The sequence below is a fragment of the Aotus nancymaae genome, unplaced genomic scaffold (genome assembly GCF_030222135.1).
Source record: "Aotus nancymaae isolate 86718 unplaced genomic scaffold, 86718_ANA_hifiasm-v0.15.2.pri h1tg000089l, whole genome shotgun sequence".
NCBI classification, from domain to species: domain Eukaryota; kingdom Metazoa; phylum Chordata; class Mammalia; order Primates; family Aotidae; genus Aotus; species Aotus nancymaae.
This window is the reverse complement of record NW_026988504.1, coordinates 4,923,713-4,942,717: the sequence shown is the minus strand read 5'-3', so window position 1 is coordinate 4,942,717 and position 19,005 is coordinate 4,923,713.

Below are 19,005 nucleotides of genomic sequence, written 5' to 3'. Positions count from 1 at the left end.
AAAAATTCTTGCCGGCAAGCTGATGGAAATGTGTCTTCATTGGAGACATAAAATGGCTTCGCAGTCATCCCACTGCAGTTGCTGAGCATTGCAGGTGTTTCAGAGCTGCCCGCACAGCGCACTGACACTCGGCAGTGTGAGGTCTCTTTGCAGCTGCCAGTGGAGCGATCGCTTGTGTTTTGGAAGCAGCAGTAACGTTTGTTCCTAATAATCCTGCTGCCCTGGGTTCTTGGTATTTTATACTTGTTATTGCAGCAAAATTTATATCCTACAGAATTATGACAATATTCAGCTTCTAATATAATTACGATTTTTGTTTGTGTGTTAAAACCACGGAAATACAATTTAGTCCCGACAATACAGTGGCAATTTTATGTCGCTAAAACTGACCATAAATAATAAACACAATAACAGAATGCCTGTAAACACATAAAACATGCTTCTCAGAATAAATGAACTCCCTGTTGCTCTCCTGATGAGACCAGCAGCTGGGGAGCCCTGTCTAGCAATTAGGGCTGCTGGGCAGACTTCAAAAGGATGAAGCAACTTCTTCGCAGGCCTCCCAGAGAGTGGTTACTTCACATTTCAGAGCCCAAGTCAGCCCAGCTCAGAGAACACAGGCTTGTCCGTCACCTGACGAGTGGACGGACACGGGACACAATGCGTGGTGTTCACACCGCAGAACACTGCTCAGCAGTCGAGAGAAATGCAGTCCTCATCCACACTGCAACTCGGATGAGCCTTGGAAACATCCTGCTCCCTGAAAGAAGCCAGATACAGCCGGGCGCGGTGGCTCACACCTGCAATCCCAGCACTTTGGGAGGCCAAGGCGGGCAGATCACGAGGTCAAGTGTTGAGACCAGGCTGGTGAAACCCTGTCTCTACTAAAAATACAAAAATTAGCCCGGTGTGGTGGTGCACACCTGTAATCCCAGCCTGGGTGACAGAGCGAGACCCTGTCTCAAAAAAACTGATAAAATAGGCCAGGCGCAGTGGCTCATGTGTGTAATCCCAGCACCTTGGGAGGCTGAGGCAGGTGGCACCTGAGGTCAGGAGTTTCAGGCCAGCCTGGCTGACATGGTGCAACCCTGTCTCTACTAAAAATACCAAAATTAGCCAGGCGTGATAGTGCATGCCTGTAGTCCCAGCTGCTCGGAAGGCTGAGGCAGGAGAATAGCTAGAACCCAGGAGGCAGAGTTTGCGGTGAGCTGAAATCGCACCACTGCACTCCAGCCTGGGTGGCAGACTGAAACTGTCTCAAAAAAAAATTGTGGTAAAATACACATAACATAAAATTTGCCACTTCAGCCGATTTTAAGTGTTTTGATTCAGTGGCAGTACATTGGCATTGTTGTGCAACCAAGCGTCAGGGTGACACGGGCTGTCCAGGACACATGGCTGGTGGGGGCTGCAGGGTCCCCGCCCTGGTCCTCGCGCTGCCGTTGCCCCTGGACAAGGCATGTCTTCTGAGTGGGACCAGAGGCCAGGAGAGCACGGGATTGGTTGAGGTCACCAGTGCCTGGGGCAGTTCCCTCTAATACCATAGTCCTGGGGTCCCCTTGAGTCCCCTCTCCTGCCCCTTAGTTTGCTGTACCCCAGAGGGTGACTGGGACCCCCATGCCTTGGAATGTGGAACATTGCTTGCATAGGCAGCTTCCAGGGCCAACCCCAGACCTCCCAGTCAGAGTCTTAGGGCCAAGGCCCTCGAGTTAACCAGCTTCCAGGCACCCGGGGATGCCACAAGGAGCCAGGAAGCTTCCAGACTTGCCTGATCTCAGAATTATCTAACTCCTTTTTTTTTTTTTTTGAGACAGAGTCTCACTCTGTTGCCCAAGCTGGAGTGCAGTGGCAGGATTTTGGCTTACTGCAGTCTCAACTTCCAGGGCTCAAGTGATCCTCCCCACTCAGCCTCCCAAGTAGCTGGGACTACAGGTGTGTACCACCAAGCCCCAGCTAAGTTTTAAAAATATTTTGTAGAGACAGGTCTTTCCATGCTGCCCAGGCCGGTCTTGAACTTCTGGGCTCAAGCGATCCTCCCGTCTCGGCCTCCCGAAGAGCTGGTATTGCAGGCGTAAGCCACTGTGCCCGGTCTGTCTGAGCTACTTTTAAAAGTACAGGTTCTCTGGCTTCTCTCCAGCAGAGGCCAAGCCACCTCTGAATCTACGATTAAGAGGTACAAGGGGCACTCTTGTGATACAAAAATGGCAAATCTGGCCAGGCACAGTGGCTCACGCCTGTAATCCCAGCACTTTGGGAGGTTGGGGTGGCAGATCACTTGAGGTCAGGAGTTCGAGGCCAGCCTGGCCGACATGGTGAAACCCCATCCCTACTAAAAATACAAAAATTAACCAGGCATAGTTGTGCATGCCTGTAGTCCCAGCTACTCGGGAGACTGAGGCAGGAGAATCATTTGAATGAGGGAGGCGGAGGTTGCGGTGAGCTGAGATCACGCACTGCACTCCAGCCTGAGCGATAGAATGAGACTCTGTCTCAAAAACAAAACAAAACAGGCACAGCTGTTTGTTCAAGTGCTCATTCCCTCACTCATTACTGCAGTCCTGCCTGTGTGTGCCTCGCCTCTCCAGCCAGATCCTGCCCCCGCCCCGCGTGAAGGCACGGAGCCCCTGCCTGTGCACTTCCTTCTTCCTGGGCCACCTGCTTCTCCCCGTGTGCCTGAGATTGACGGCTGCAAGACTTCTCGTACTCATCGGTCTTCAGACAGCTCTGTTTGTGGGGTGAGCCCTGGGCAGCACCAGGCCGGACGGTGGCCTGTTTGGCTCCCTGAAAGCCTTGGGGCCTCCTTGGGGTCCCAGACATGGGGTGCTGCTCTGATTCCAGCCTTTGGGCTGGGCTGCTGCTGGCAAGTGTTCAGTTCTACTGCTCAGATGAATGAAGGGACAGGAGGCGGGTGTCTAGGCGCAGCCGGGACCGGGGACTTTTTTTTCGAGACAGAGTTTTGCTCTTGTTGGAGTGTAATGGCGAGATCTCGGCTCAATGCAACCTCTGCCTCCCAGGTTCAAGTGATTCTCCTGCCTCAGCCTCCAGAGTAGCTGGGATTACAGGTGCCTATCACCACACCTGGCTAATTTTTGTATTTTTTAATAGAGGCGGGGTTTCACTGTGTTGGCCAGGCTGGTCTTGAACTCCTGACCTCAGGTAATCCACCAGCCTCGGCCTCCCAAAGTTCTGGGATTACAGGTGTGAGCCACCCGGCCCGGCCAGGGTCAGGGACTTCTTAGGATCCAGCTGCAACCCAGGGCAGAAGAGTCCCCACCGCTTCCTCCTGTGGGTTAAGTCAGGCCTGAGTGAGCAGCTTCTGCTTCTGGGCCGCTAGAGGGAGACCTTCGCAGCCTTGAACTTGGTTCAAGACACCTGGCTAAGGGGTGTGTGTGTGAGAGAGAGAGTGTGTGTGTTGTGTGTGTGAGTGCTAGTGTGAGTGTGTGTTGAGCATGTGTGTTGTGAGTGCAAGTGTGTGTGTTGTGTGAATGCAAGCGTAAAAGTGTGTGTGTTGTGTGTGTATGAGTGTGACTGTATTGTGTGTGTGCGAGTGCGAGTGTGAAAGTGTGTTGTGTGTTGTGATTGTGTGTGGTGTGTGAGTGTGTGGTGTGTGTGTGCGAGTGTGTGTCCTGTGTGTGTTGTATGAGCGTGAATGCATGTGAGTGTGTGGTGTGTGTGGGTGTATTTTGTGTGTGTTGTATGTGTTTTGTATGTGCTGAGTGTGTATGTGTGTTTGTGTTGTGTGTGAGTGTGAGTGTGTAAGAGTGTGTGTGTCCTTCCTGGGCATGCCCGTGTGGGCATGGGCAGTGGCCTGAGCCCTGCCCATCCTGCCAGGTGGCCTGGCTTGCCAAGGTGGGGAAGGGTTATTTCCTGAAGGTGGGGGAGACCTGAAGCTGGGAGGTGAAGTGGGGGCCGCATGGTCAGGAAGTATAGCCCCGAGGCCGCGGTGGCATCCATGGAGGACGTTATTGGGCCTTTTCCGTGCCTGCCGCTGTTCTTTGCATCCCGTGTGTATTATGAGAAACAATTGTATTGAAGGAGGGCCTATGAATCCAATACCCGCTTTACAGCGGAAGAAACTGAGGCTCAGGGAGGCGGAGTCACTTCCAGAGCTGGGATTTGAACCCAGGGAGCGGGTGCCGGGGCCTGGACTCCACAGCACTAAGGAGCCCTGCCTCCTGGGACAAGCAGCTGCCTTGTGGTGTGGCCTGTGTGCCCAAGCCAGCCTGTAGGGCCTGGTGGGCTGGCTCTGGGTTCCAGCTCTGCCACCTGCCTGCTGAGTGACCTCTGGCAAGTCCCTCCACCTCCCTGAGCCCCACTTTCTCTTCTGTGAGATGGGACTCATGACACCTATTTCTCTGGTTATTTAGAGGTTTAACTGACACCGCATGCAGAGGGAGGCCAACTCCAGGGCCTCGTCAGGAGCCTTGATGTGCGGCCACAGGGCCTTTGTATGTACTGGGTGTGCGCCTAAGATGCCCATTAGAAAGATAAGATGCTCCCTCACTGTGACTTCCCTTCCTCCCCTGCCACAGGGCCAGCCTGTGACCTATGTAGGCGCACCGGGCCCCATGCTCAGAGTACCCTGTGCTGGGTTGAATGGTCTCCGTTGCCATTTCAAAATTCCTAGCAGTTTTTAACAAGGAGCCTGCATCTTCATTTTGCAATGGGCCTGACAGCCTCACAGCTGGACCTGCCCTGCAGCTGGAGCGCCGTGGCCCAATCTCAGCTCACTGCAACCTCCACCTCCTGGGCTCAAGCGATTCCCCGGCCTCAGCCTCCCGAGTAGCTGGGACTACAGGCGCACACCACCACACCCGGCTAATTTTTGTATTTTTAGTAGAGACAGGATTTTACCACGTTGGTCAGGCTGGTCTTGAACTCCTGGCCTCAGGTGGTCCACCCACCTCAGCCGACACCATTGCCAGTTACAGGCATGAGCTACTGTGCCTGGCTGCCCTGCAGTTTCTTTTTATTTATTTAATTTTATTTATTTATTTTTTTAAGAGACGATTTCACTATGTCGGTCAGGCTGGTCTCAAACTCCTGACCTCAGGTGATCCACCCACTGCGACCTCCCAAAGTGCTGGGATTACAGGTGTGAGCCTCCGCGCCTGTCCTGTCCTACAGTTTCTACTCCTGCCCTGTCCCCTGCGTCATCTGCCCCCAGCGAGGAAGGAGCCTAAAGAGCAGAGACGATCCCCGGAGACAGAGCGGGCTCAACGCACCACTGACGCCCATCACCAGGCGCCTTCCTCAAAGCGGACAGGCGGCCCCTCCTCTCCTGGCACACGCTCAGTTAGCCTCTGGGTCAGTTGCTCCTCCTAAAATGGGGCTGACAGTTGAAACCCTCCAAGCTTCCCAGTCATAGCTGTGGCCCCTCTCAGCCCACACCCAGTCCACTGGATTGCTAGTGGGGATCCCCGAGCCAGGGGTCTCCCTCAGGCTTCACTTCTATGAAGCGTTCTGGGCCTCTCCACACCCCCAGTTCTCTGAGGCAGGCGGGGGCTCCAATGCAAACTCGTGTGAGCCTCAGCTGGGCGTTGCACTGTCCCATCTGCAAACAGAAACCCTCACGCCGCCAAGCCGATGCCTCTGTCCCCAGCATCTCCTTGGGGACGGTGGACTCCGTGGTCAAAGGGCCATCTCAGGGGAGCCGCAGTATCTGTGCTTCAGGCAGCCGAGTTGAGGACGTGTGACATTCTGGTGGCATCGTTCATCCTTCACTCTTGGCTCTGGGGCTGGGCACCTGCTCTCTGGCCCAGCCTGCCACCATGGTGAATGGCCTTTGGGGCAGATGGCGTTCTGGGAACAGGTAAAGTCCTGGCCAGTAGACAGGCCAGAGCTGGAGCCTAGGTGGAGGCCTCCCCAAGGTCCACCCTGGGTCCGACTCTGCTCTCCCTGGGTGTGGCGACACCATTGCCAGTTACAGACCGCCCAAGAGTGCCCCGAGATCTAAGCACAGGACGCACAGGGGCTGGTCTCATCCACGCCGCGTGCACCCACCTGCAGCCCCGCCTGGCTGCGTCCCTCAGGCCATGTTCACTGTGTTTTGAGAATGCTCCTCCAGGCCTGCAAAGTCTGCCAAGGTCAGTGTCAAAGGGACATGGGGGCAACAGCTCCCAAGATCAGCCCGAATCCAGCCTTCTCATCTGCCCTCTCCATGGGGCCTCTCTCCACATCTCTGGCTTCTCAGATGGGTGTCCAAGCCGCAGCCTCACGTGGCCTCACCTCCTGCTTCAGTCTGTCTCTGACCAGGTTCTTGCTCCCAGGGAGGAGCGAGCTGGGACCACTGTTCTCAGAAGGGTCCCCCTAAGCTGGAACCTGCCCCTGATTTAGCTGGGTGCCCTGGGCGCTGTGCTAGCCTCTACCAAGCTCCCAGAAGCGAGGGCTGGGTACGTGTCTCTCTGTGCCCAGCCTCCTTCCTTCCTTCGTCAATATCAGTTATTAAACATCCATGAAGCAATGCTCAGGGCCACTGCAGCTGTCCCCCAGGTTTTTTTTTTCTCTCCCCCAGAGAGTCTCACTCTGTCGCTTAGGCTGGAGTGCAGCAGTGGCATGACCACGGTTCACGACAGCCTCAACCTCCTGGGCTCAGGTGATCCTCCTACCCCAACCTCCCAACTAACTGGGACCACAGCTGTGTACCACCATGCCCGGCTTGTATTTCTTGTAGAGATGAAGTTTTGCCATGTTGCCCAGGCTGGTCTTGAACGCTGGGGCTCAAGTGGTCCACCCACCTCAGCCTCCCAGAGTGCTGGGATTTCAGATGTGAGCCACTGGCCTGACCCTGTCCTGTAGACTTCTAATCATAGACTCTGGGACTCATTTAGGTCGCCTCTCACAGTAAACTTTTGTCACCTTCTTCCCCACCATCTGCTTTACTCCAGGGATGAGCCTTAATTGGTCTAAGCCAATCCGACTACCTCACCTCCTTGGTTCTAATGATATAGGACACATGTCCCGACTTGGGTCAGATGGCCCTTTTAATAGATTTAAATTGTTTGCCTTTCTTTCCTTCCTTCCTTCCTTCTCCTTCCTTCCTTCCTCTCTCTTTCTCTTCTCTCCCTTCCTTCCTCCCTCCCTTCCTGCCTCCCTTCCTTCCTTCCCTCCCTCCTTCCTTCCTTTCTTTTTTTTTTTTCTCTCTCTCTCTGTCTCTCTCTCTCTCAAGGAGTCTTGCTCTGTCACGCAGGCTGCAGTGTGGAGTGCAGAGCCACAACCTCGTCTCACTGCAACCTCCACCTCCTGGGTTCAGGTGATTCTCCTGCGTCAGCTTCCTGAGTAGCTGCAATTACAGGCATGATCCTCCACGCCCAGATAATTTTTGGATTTTTAGTAGAGACGGGTTTCACTGTATTGGCCAGGCTGGTGTCGAACTCCTGACCTCTGGTGATCCGCACCTAGGCCTCCCAAAATGCTGGGAATGCAGGCATCTGGCCAAGTAGTTCTCTTTCTGTTGCACTGGGACCTAGAGGCACATGGCCTGGGCCTGCCCAAGGGTGTCTTGTGACCCTGAGGGAGAGCCTGCAGAGGACAGAGTCCCTCCCTGTGCAGGAGAGCCTGGCTGGGTGAGTGCTCCTCTGACGGAGTAGTGCCCCCGAGGGTCAGTCGTTCTCAAATTCAATATGCCCCAAGTCCTGGTATTCTGGGCTATCACTGCCCAGGAAAACGCGCTCCAAACCCTGACCTTCAGGCCTGCTCCTTTTTGCTCATCTCTGGAATCCCTCGTGCAGAGGGTCTTCAGATCCACACAAGCTCCTCCTGCTTGGCCCTAACCCATCGCTCCAGGGGGCTGAGACACACATGGGTAATTGGGTTTCAAGGGAAGGGCGTGAGAGGTCCCCAGGACACCCCAAGACCTGGAGGGCCAATAAATGGCCGTGAATGGTGGTGAGTGAGGCAGGTGGAGAGTGCGACCATGAAGTGCGGGCAGACTCCCTAGAATACTGGCGGGGGCAAGCTGCAGTCTGGGTGAAGGGTACACGCCAAGGCCAATTGTGGTTGCTGGTGGGATGCAGCTGGGAAAGCGAGAGTGAGGACCCTAGACCCTGGTGGCTGCACTGCCTGGGGGAGTGTGGCATGGCGGTGTGCTGCTCCTACCCTGGCCACAGCCACTGACCACAGGAAGGGGTCTCCCTCCTTAAAGCAGGGAGAATATCCCAGAACTAAGGCTAGCCCTGCACCCCGGCCAGGAATCCCAGACCAACACCCTCCCCGTGATCTTACGGCTAAGCAGCCCTGGATGGTGACCCCTGGGTGGAGAGAGCATGGTCGGTCATTTGCAAGAAATCCAAGAAAGATGTGTGGAGAGGTTGCTTCTCCCTATGTTGCGACATCCGCGAAGTGAACGCTGCTTTGCGTCTCTGTTGTTTTGATGGTGTTTGAGATGATGAGGGGAAACTGAGTCACAGCCTCTACGAATCTGATTGTTTCCATTTACAGGAGCTGCCTACGTGTTCCGGAAGAAGCCACGTGCTGATTTGTAGGCGGCCTGGCCAGGTGCTTCGGAGACTCCGGCGGCATCGAAGGCGTGATTTTAGATCAGTGCTCTGGAGGCACTTGTGTTATTTAAGGTCAGTGTGGTTAAATGCATAAAAGTAATCACTGTGTTAAATGGATGAGTTAATTGAACATACCCCAAGTGAAAGTGATTGTCCATGTTTTCATATTAAAATTAGATTTATAGAGAGAAGGCTAAAACTTGGCAGATTTTGGAATGCAAGGTCTAAGAAAAGCTAGGTTTCAATACTGACAACTCTTACAACTTTATATGTTGACTCTTTTTTTTTTTTTTTGAGACAAGACTCTGTCGCCCAGGCTGGATTGCAGTGGTGCGATCACGGCTCACTGCATCCTCAACCTCCCAGGCTCAAGCAATTCTCCCACCTCAGCCTCTCAAAGTGCTTAGACTGCAGGTGCACGCCACCATGCCTGGCTAATTTTTTTAAAAAAATTTTATCGAGACAAGGTCTCACTAAGTTGCCCAGGCTAATCTCAAACTCCTGGGCTCAAGTAATCCTCCCACCCCAGCCTCCTGAGTACCTGAGACTACAGGCATGCACCGCCATACCCAGCTAATTCCCACAACCTCTGCTGGCCTGGAAACCTCCCTCTTGGGCTCCCTCTGGCTTCTTGGGTGGAGTCTCTTTTTTTTTTAATGGAGTCTCGCTTTGTCGCCCAGGCTGGAGTGCAGTGGCACAATCTCAGCTCACTACAACCTCTGCCTCCTGGGTTCAAGCGAATTCTCCTGCCTCAGCCTCTCAAGTAGCTGGGGTTACAGGCGCCTGCCACCACACCTGGCTAATTTTTGTATTTTAGTAGAGACAGGGTTTCACCATGTTGTCTATGCTGGTCTCAAAATCCCGACCTCAAGCGATTCACCCGCCTTGGCCTCCCAAAGTGCTGGGATTGCAGGCGTGAGCCACCGTGCCTGGCCTTGAGTTGAATCCTGATGTCTCAATCACACAGCCCGAAATCCATTCACTTGTTTATTCATTCAACAAACGATCTAGCACCTGGACACTCCAGGTTCCATGCCAGGAGCTGGGAGTTCACAGGAGAGCACAGGGCCCAGCCCTGGGGCTGAATCCTGCTGCCTTCATGACCTGTGACTGCTGTGGTCTGAATGCTGGTGTCCCACAGATTCACGTGCTGGAACCTAACGCCCAATGGGGTAGTGTTAAGAGGTTGGGCCTTTGGGAGCTGGTTAAGTCATGGGGGCTTTACCCTCACAAGTGGGATTAGTGCCTTATGAAAGAGGCCTGGGGGAATGTGTTTCCCCTTCCGCCATGGGAGGACAGAGCGAGAAGGTGCCGTTTGTAAGGAATGGGTCCTTGCCAGACACCAGATCGGCCGGTGCCTTCATGGTGGACTCTGCAGCCTCCAGCACTGTGAGTGATGCATTTCTGTTGTTTGTGAATTACCCAGTCTACAGTATTTTGTCAGGGCCGGGTGCGGTGGTTCACGCCTGTAATCCCAGCATTTTGGGAGTTCGAGGTGGGCAGATCACCTGCGGTTGGGAGTTCGAGACCAGCCTGGCCAACACGGTGAAACCCTGTCTCTACTAAAAATACAAAATTAGTTGGGTGTGGTGGCGGATGGTTGTAACCACAGCTACTTGGGAGGCTGAGGCAGGAGAATCGCTTGAACCTGGGAGGCAGAGATTGTGGTGAGCCAAGATCGCACCACTCCAGCCTGGGCTACAAGAGCGAAACTCTGTCTCAAAAAAAAAAAAGAAACACTTTCTCATTATTTTAAAAATAGCAACATTACAGAATAGGTACTGTGGAAAGTGAAACTGTCCTTTCCCCCGCCAAGCCTCTGTCCCTTTCTTCTTCCTTCCTGGGCGCTCAGCCTGCCAGGGCCACTGAGCAGAGCTGTACGGGTTATAGCTATCTGTCACTTTTTTTTTTTTTGAGACAGAGTCTTGCTCTGTCACGAGGCTGGAGTGCAGTGGCATGATCTCGACTCACTGCAACCTCTGCCTCCCAGGTTCAAGCTATTCCCCTGCCTCAGCCTCCCGAGTAGCTGGGACTACAGGTGCCTGGCTAATTTTTTTTTGTATTTCAGTAGAGACAGGGTTTCACCATGTTGGCCAGAATGGTCGATCTTCTGACCTCGTGATCCACCTGCCGCAGCCTTCCAAAGTGCTGGGATTGCAGGCGTGAGCCACCGTGCCTGGTCGCTGTCAATTCAATCTCTGTCTTTCTATCTGTCTACCTACTTATCATATATACATACACATATACGTATACATATAGATAGATAGATAGATAGATAGATAGATAGATAGATAGATAGAGGTCTTTATTATTTATTTATTTATTTATTTATTTTTCTTGAGATAGAGTCTCGTTCTGTCACCCAGGCTGGAGTGCAATGGGACGATCTCGGCTCACTGCAACCTCTGTCCCCCAGGTTCAAGTGATTCTCCTGCCTCAGCCTTCCCAGTAGCTGAGATTACAGGTGCCCAGCTAATTTTTGTATTTTTAGTACAGACAAGGTTTCACCATGTTGGCCAGGCTGGTCTCAAACTCCTGACCTCAGGTTATCCGCCCTCCTTGGCCTCCCAAAATGCTGGGATTACAGGCGTGAGCCACCGCGCCTGGCAGCCACTCTTCTTATCCCCCATTTCAAGAACCTGTTCACGGAGGACCTGCTCGTGGGATACTTGCACGCAGCTCAGTGGGCGCAGAGCTGGGACTCGGAGCAGGGACCGCCTGCCTCCTGCTCCATGTTCTTGCCCTCAAGGCTGAGCTGTTGCCGTGTGGCTCGTCCAGCGGGGCTTCCTGCTATTGGGTGATGCCTAACAGCCCTTCCCCCTTCATCCTCATTAACAGAGCCCCAGCCCCCAGGGATGAATAGAGATGGGCCTAAGCCAGTCCTACTAACCCCCTGCTCTTTGGCCAGTGATTGGTCTGGGGTGCCCATGTCACCCTCACCCAGGTCTGCAAGTGAAATGTAGTCGGGGGGATCTCTGGAGGGCATTTGCTTTTGCTCACTGCACTGTTATGTGAGGGGTGATGCTCGGAGCTGTGGCAGCTACCTTGTGCCCATGAGGAGCAATTGCTCCTAGCATCTAGGGTGAGCAAAAATCCAGGTGTGATTTCCTTCCATACAGGACTTTCAGCACCAAAACTGGCAAAATACTAAGCAAATCAGGATGATTGCTCACCTTAAATTGATGACACAGGAAGACAGACACCTGGGCCCTTGTCAAGATACTAACCTCTGGACTTCTTTTATTTTTTATTTTTTGAGGTGGAGTTTCACTCTTGTCATCCAGGCTGGGGTGCAATAATGGCGTGATCTTAGCTTACTGCAACCTCTGCCTCCTGGGTTCATGGGATTCTACTGCCTCAGCCTCCTGAGTAGCTGGGATTACAGGTGCATGCCACCACGCCCGGCTAACTTTTGTATTTTTAGTAGAGACCGGGTTTCACCATGTTGGCCAGGCTAGTCTCGAACTCCCAGCCTCAGAGGTGATCTGCCTGCCTTGGCCTCCCAAAGTGCTGAGATTACAGGTGTGAGCCACCATGCCCAGCCTGGATGTTTTCTTATGTAAACAATGACTGTCTTTTTCTTTCTTTTTTTTTTTTACTTTGAGACAGAGTCTCACTCTGTCACCCAGGCTGGAGTTCAGTAGCCTGATCTAGGCTCACCGCAGCCTCCGCCTCCCAGGTTCAAACAATTCTCTTGCCTCGGCCTCCCAAGTAGCTGGGATTATAGGCGCCCACCACCATGCCCAGCTAAGTTTTGTATTTTTATTCGAGACGGGATTTTACCATGTTGGCCAGGATGATCTCAATCTCTTGACCTTGTGGTCCACCTACCTCGGCCTCCCAAAGTGTTGGGATTACAGGCATGAGCCATCGCCCCCAATCGCCCCCTCCTTTTTTCAAACCCTGCCCATTGGGTGGTCCTTGTGAAGACGGCAGCATGATGACATCGGCTGAAAGCTTTCTTGTCCCCAGTCTTATTCAAGGGATTTAGATAGCGTGAAGGGGAATCCCTTTTTCCCAGAGGTGAAGACCAAGGCCCAGAGCGGGGACAGAGAGAGTCATAAACAGTGGCCTGGTGAGAGCCCCTGGAGAAGGGCTTGGAGCCCCCAGAGGCAAGAAAAGCCTGGGACCAGGAGAAACGGCACCCATGGTGCTCCCGGGAAGAGGACCTGGGGTGGAGCAGGTGATTCGGGGGTGAGTCAGCCACAGGGCGCAGGGAGCACAGGCTGGTGTGGAGCCGGGGCAGCCCTGGGGCCTCAGGTCAGAAGTGAATAACCCGGGAACGGAAGAGGTGAAGGGAGCCCGCCGGCCAGGAAGGAAACAGGAGGCCTTGCCTCGTTTCCTGGCCCAGAGAAGACACTTGGTGGACGGTTAAGCCGAGTCTGTAGCCTGCTCTGCATGTGATCCCCGAGACGGGGATGAGGGAAGGACTGAGGAAACCAGGATCGCTGCTCCCCAGGGGCTCACAGTGTGTGGGACCAGGAAGGAGGGGGGACAGGCGAGAAGAGAAGCGGTGAGTGCCCAGCAACCCACGGCAAAGGCAGCGCATGAGGCACGTCAGAAAGAAGGGGTAACCCCGGGCACGCCCGCCCCTGGCTGCCGGGACGCCTGGGAAGCTGCTGAGGATGAGGTGGCATTAGGGAGGCACCTGGCTGGATGGACACAGTGTCCACAGCAGACCTGAAGGCCGTGAGCTCCAGGCCTGGAGCAGCGTACACGCAGGAGGTGAGAGAGCATGGGAGGCCAGCAAGTTCACCCCTGTGATTTCAGCTGCAAGAAATGACACAGAGTTCAACATAAACATCGTCATTGCCGGCACTCCAGCCTGAGCAAGGGCGAGACTCTGTCTCAGAAGAAAAAAAGGAGGTGGGGGGCACACCGGTGTGTCCCATGTCCAGGCTAGGCATGGGGTCCCAAGCCAGAGTTGGGAACAAGCTGACAAGAGAACCCTTCGGGGCAGCTGCTCCTTTCCCAGGTCATCTGTGTAAGAGGGCGCCAGGGTCTGCAAGCAGTGCCACTGGGCCACCGTGGACGGGAGCCAGCGGGCTTCCAGGAAGGGAAGCTAAAGATACCCCTTCCTGGCAAGGCCCAGAGAGGACCGGGATCCAGTTCCCTGTCCTGCTGTCTCTGGGGGCAGGGTGGTGACCTGAGGGCCCTACAGCAGCTGCGTGTCCCCGGCACTGCTGGGGGCTGGAGTCTGGGACTGGGCCGGTGTGCGAGGGCAGGGCAGGGTGGGTGAATTACTGGCAGCCCGCTGGCTCTGTCTGTCTCTCTGCCAAGCTGCCCACTGCATTCCTTGGCCTCCTATTTCCAGGCAGAGTCCGGGGTGGGTCCCAGGCCTGGCCTGCCCTGTGTCGGGGAGTCCATGTTTGGGGTCAACAGCGCTACTGCTTAGGGCAGCAGCTGAGGCGGTGGGTGCGCCTTAGACGTGATGTTATGGGGAGCTGGGTACCTGGGACAAGGGCCGTCTCTCCCTCGTGCCATCCTGGGAGCTCAGGTGACCTGGGCGGGAAGGGACATGTGTGCATGTGAGTGCCTGTGTGTGTGCAAGTGTGCATTGTGGGATGTGGGCACGTGTGTGTGTGTGCACACGCTAGCATAGGTGGCTGCGTTGAGACGCGGGGTTATAGGCCCGCGTGTGCCTGAGTCCCTTAGAACGTGTGGGTGAGTGGAAACCTGTGGGCGGCCCTGTCTTCTCTAGACATCCCTGTCTGGCGGGGGGGCCGGAGGTGGCACGGGCGGTTTGGGTGTGACTCCCTAACCCCAACCTGGCCCAGGGCAGCTGCCCATAGTGCTTCTGCCAGATCACCTCCAGGGCTCCCAGACTGTGGGATCCCCTGTGCCACTGCATGGGCCGTCCCCACCCCTACCCCCACACCTCTGCCCAGGGACTGCAGGGACAGCGGGAAGCAAAGGCGTGGACCCGAAACCCGCCTCCATGCACGGTGGTGGCCTCACCGTGGACACTGGGGCTTCCTTTGTTTTTTATTTAATTATTTTTACTGTGCTCAAATATACGTAACATAAAATCTACCATTTTTACCACTTTTATTTATTTAAATTTTTTTTTTTTTGAGACAAAGTTTCACTGTTGTTGCCCAGGCTGGAGTACAGTGGCCTGATCTCAGCTCACTGCAACTTCTGCCTCCGGGGTTCAAGAGATTCTCCTGCCTCAGCCTCCCGAGTAGCTGGGATTACAGGCGCTCGCCAGCACACCCGGCTAATTTTTTTGTTTTTTTTGAGACGGAGTCTTGCTCTGTTGCCAGGCTGGAGTGCAGTGGTACAATGTCAGCTCACTGCAACCTCCACCTCCTGGGTTCAAGCGATTCTTCCTCCTCAGCCTCCTGAGTAGCTGGGACCACAGGCGCTGGCCACCACGCCCAGCTAATTTTTGTATTTTTATTAGAGACGGGGTTTCACCATGTTGGCCAGAATGGTCTTGATCTCTTGACCTTGTGATCCACCCACCTCGGCCTCCCAAAGTGCTGGGATTACAGGCATGAGCCACTGCGCCTGGCCCCATTTTTGCCACTTTTAAATGTACAGCTCTGTGACATTAAGCACCTTCACGATGTTGTGCACCCACGGCTATGACCCATCTCCAGAGCGCCCAGCTACTTCCCGAGCGAATGTGTGTCCTCAGTCAACACCAACGCCCCGTTCCACAGCCGCCTTCCTACTCACGTCTGGCCTCGGCATTCCCGCCGGGCCCTCCCCTGGAAGAGCAGGATGTTTTGTTCAAGATCCTGAGCCCAGGGCCTTCCAGGTGGCAGCGAGAGATCAGATGTCCAGCCAGCTTGGGGGCTTCCCCGACCTGCCAGTGTGGGGGCCTTCTTGCTGTAGTCAGGTCAGGCTGGCCCGAGGGAGACAGCAGGATGGTTCCAGGAAGCCTGGGCCGCTCCCCAGATCAATGCAGGGCCGGCCGGCCGCCAGCAGGCTGGGCCATGGCATCAGAGATGGGGTCAAGAGGTTTCTAGCCCTCTTGCAGCTCTCAGCCCCGTGTCCAAGCTGCTTCCTGCTGGGCAGTGACGTCCCCAGTCCATTTCCCTCCCTCCTTCCCCGCCTGGCCTGAGCTCAGCCCATGGAAGGAGGCCCGGTATGCAGAAACCTTGATCTGAACCTCTGAAGGATGTCAGAGCAGCAGCTTCTCCAGGCCTGTGTGAGTCAACACAGGACGTGGGGCACGTGGCTCCACTGCTGAGCCTCGGTTTCCTCATCTGGATGCTGCGGGTGGACAGCACCCAGTGCAGGGTCAGTCCAGGCTTACATGAGACGGCAATATAGAAGCCTGGCTGACCACAGCCCCCAACGCACCTTCATCCCTTCCCACCCCCCAGCTCCCCAGCTCTAAACGGAGGGAGCCAATTAGGCTCTCCTGCAGCAGCAGGTGGTGAGATGGAAGCTTCCAGGGGGAGCAAAGAGCGAGGACTGTGCAGCAAGGATGCGTGGCCCAGGTGGGTCTCCCTCCCTTCCTGTGCTACTTCTGCAGGGCCAGTGCCCACGGGGTCCAGGGCCCCTTTTGGAGGGCTCTGTGGTGGAGGAAGCTGCTCCTCCTCCTTCCTATGGCCCACTCCCCGTCCCAGGGGCGGCTGGCCCTGCTTCACTGCCTGGTGGTGGGTGAGGAGGTCGCTGTGAGATGAGACACACTCCAAAGCTGGGTGGAGAAACCAGGCTGGGAGCCGAGACCTTCTCCAGCCAGCTCACGCCCTGAACAGCACGAGAAGGAAGCTGGGGATGGCCTCATACTTGGAGCTTCTCCCACCTTGTCAACGCCCCCAGGCTTCCTTCCAGAGCCCTCTTCAAGCCCCTGCCGCCTCTGTCCTCACTGCCAACCCTTGTGTGGTGTCCAGTCTCCAAAATGGCCCCAGAGATCTTGTCTCTGGTATTCATGCCCTTGGGGAGCCCCTGCCACTTGGAATCAGGCGGATTCACGTGACTTCAGGGCTGGCCATAAAGCATCGCCTCTTCCGTCTAGTCTGTCAGCTCATGTACTCTGGGGGAAGCCAGTCACCATTTCACGAGGAAGTTCAACGACCCCATGGAGAAGCTCGTGTAAAGAGGAACCGAAGCCTCCAGCCAACAGCTGCGTGAATGAGCCACTTGGAAGCAGATCCTCCAGCCCCAGTCAAACCGTCAGATGACTACAGCCCCGACCGCCACCTCACTGCAGCCTCATGAGAGACTCCAAGCCAGAACCACCCAGCCAAACCACTCTTGAGTTCCTGGCCCACAGAAACGGTGAGAGATAATAAATGATTGTTGCAAGTTTTGGGGTGAATTGTAATGTAGCCAAAGTAACCAGAGTACCTTGGGAAATTGTACCGCAACTCATTGAGAAAGGCATCTTGGAGTGTCTCCTCCCTGAATCCCCAGCCCGCTGCAGGCTGCTGTGTTTGTTTTCTATGCTGTGCAACACATTATCACAAACTTTGGAAAGAAGTCAGCATGCACTTTACTATATCACAGTTTCTTCAGCTCAGAAGTCTGGAAACTGGCCAGGCATGGTGGCTTATGCCTGTAATGCTAGCACTTTGGGAGGCCAAGGGAGGAGGATTGCTTGAGGCCAGGAGTTCAAGACCAGCCTGGGCAACATGGTGAGACTCTGCCTCAAAAAAAAAAAAACAGAAAAGAAAAAATTAGCTGGGTATGGTGATGTGTGCCTACAGTCCCAGTTAGGAGGCTGAGGCCAGGGGATCATTTGAGGCTAAGAGTTCAAGGCTGCAGTGAGCAGTGATTGCATCACTGCACTCCAGCCTGAATGACAGAGTGAGACTCTCTTAAAAAAAAATAAAAGTAAAAAAAGATCTGGGCACAGTGGCTCATGCCTGTAATCCTAGCACTTTGGGAGGCTGAACAGGTAAATCATGAGGTCAGGAGTTCAAGACCAGCCTCACCAACATGATGAAACCCTGTCCCTACTAAAAATACAAAAATTAGCTGGGTGTGGTGACATGTGCCTGTAATCTCAGCTACTCGGGAGGCTAGGGCAGGAGAATCACTTGAACCTGGGAGGTGGAAGTTGCAGTGAGCCAAGATCATGCCATTGCACTCCAGCCTGGGCAACAGAGCAAGACTCTGTCTCAAAAAAAAAAAAAAAAAAAAGATGTCTGGAAACTGCTTTACTGCATCCTGTGTTTCATATCTCCTCAGGTTGCAAACAAGGTGTCAGCTGGGCTGAGTTCTCATCTGGAGGCTCAAGTGAGGAAGGCTCTCTTTCAGACTGCTAGTTATTGTCAGAATTCATGTTCTTGCTGCTGTGTGCCTAGGGGCCTGAGGTCTTTGCTGGCTGGAGGTTGGAGACCACCTGCAGTCCCTAGAGGCTGCCAGCACTTCCTCACTTCATGGGTTTCCTCCATGTGGCCAGTGATGAGGATCCCAGTCCAGTCTGCAAAGTCGGAGTCTTTTCTTATGTAACGTAATCATGGGAGTGATGTCATCATCTTTGCCATGTTCTGTTGGCTAGAAGGAACTGCCAGGCTTTGCTTACATGCCCAGAGGACCTTACCCAAGGGTGATTGCTCGCAGTCACTTTAAGGTGTGTCTGCAGTTACTGATGGGGTTTTTTTGGCCAAAGCACTGGCTCTAGAGAGGAAGAGGGTCTCTGCCTCATGACTGGGTGCCCATGACATGGGTTTCCTGATCTCCATCCAGTTTTCTACATCGGTGAGAAAGACTGGTTTCCCAAGAATTAGGCTTTTTTCCCGGATAAGATGGGGCAGTCTCATTTGAATCATGCAGGCCTGTGGGATTAACATGATTCGAACCCAGTTCCTACAAAATAATAATTCTGGTGCAACAATTGAGCTTACTGTGTGCCAGATACCAAATTATGTACTTAAAAAAATTGAGTTGCCATTCCATTATGTTTCCCTGGTTGGTCTTGAACCCCTGGGTTCAAGTGATTCTTCAGTCTCGGCCTCCCTAGTAGCTGGGATTACAGGTATGTGCCACCACACCCAGCCTAATTAGGGACTTTAATTCATTATCTTATTTAAGAATCACAGCAGCCCTATGAGTAGGTATTATTATTTCCGTTGAATATTCCTTCTGAGGCACAGAACTTACAAGTGAAGTGTCCAAGGTCAGCTAATAGCTGTTAGCCAGGACTTTTTGAAGCCAATGTAAACTGCCCAAAGCAACTAGCAGGAGGTTGTATTACTGGCTCACATGCAGAAACACGAAGGCTTAGAGCTGGGCCTCAGGCACAGTTGGATCCAGATTCACCAGTGATGTCACCTGGAAACCGTCTCTCTCCATCTCCGAATTCAGCTTTCCTCTGTCATAGCTTTGCCCTCAGGCGGGCTCTCTCTAGTGGTAGCAGAAATGGCTGCAGCCAGCTCCAGGAGAAGGCCAGGCTGGATGGCCTTGGCCTAGTTGGGTCTTGTCCTTATGTCTGGACCAACTAGGGTGTGCATGTTCTGCGTGACCAGTCCTGAGCAGATCAGGCCCGTGGCTGAGCCACATACAGCAAGAGTGACGACAGGGTAGAATCCAAGATGCTTCTACC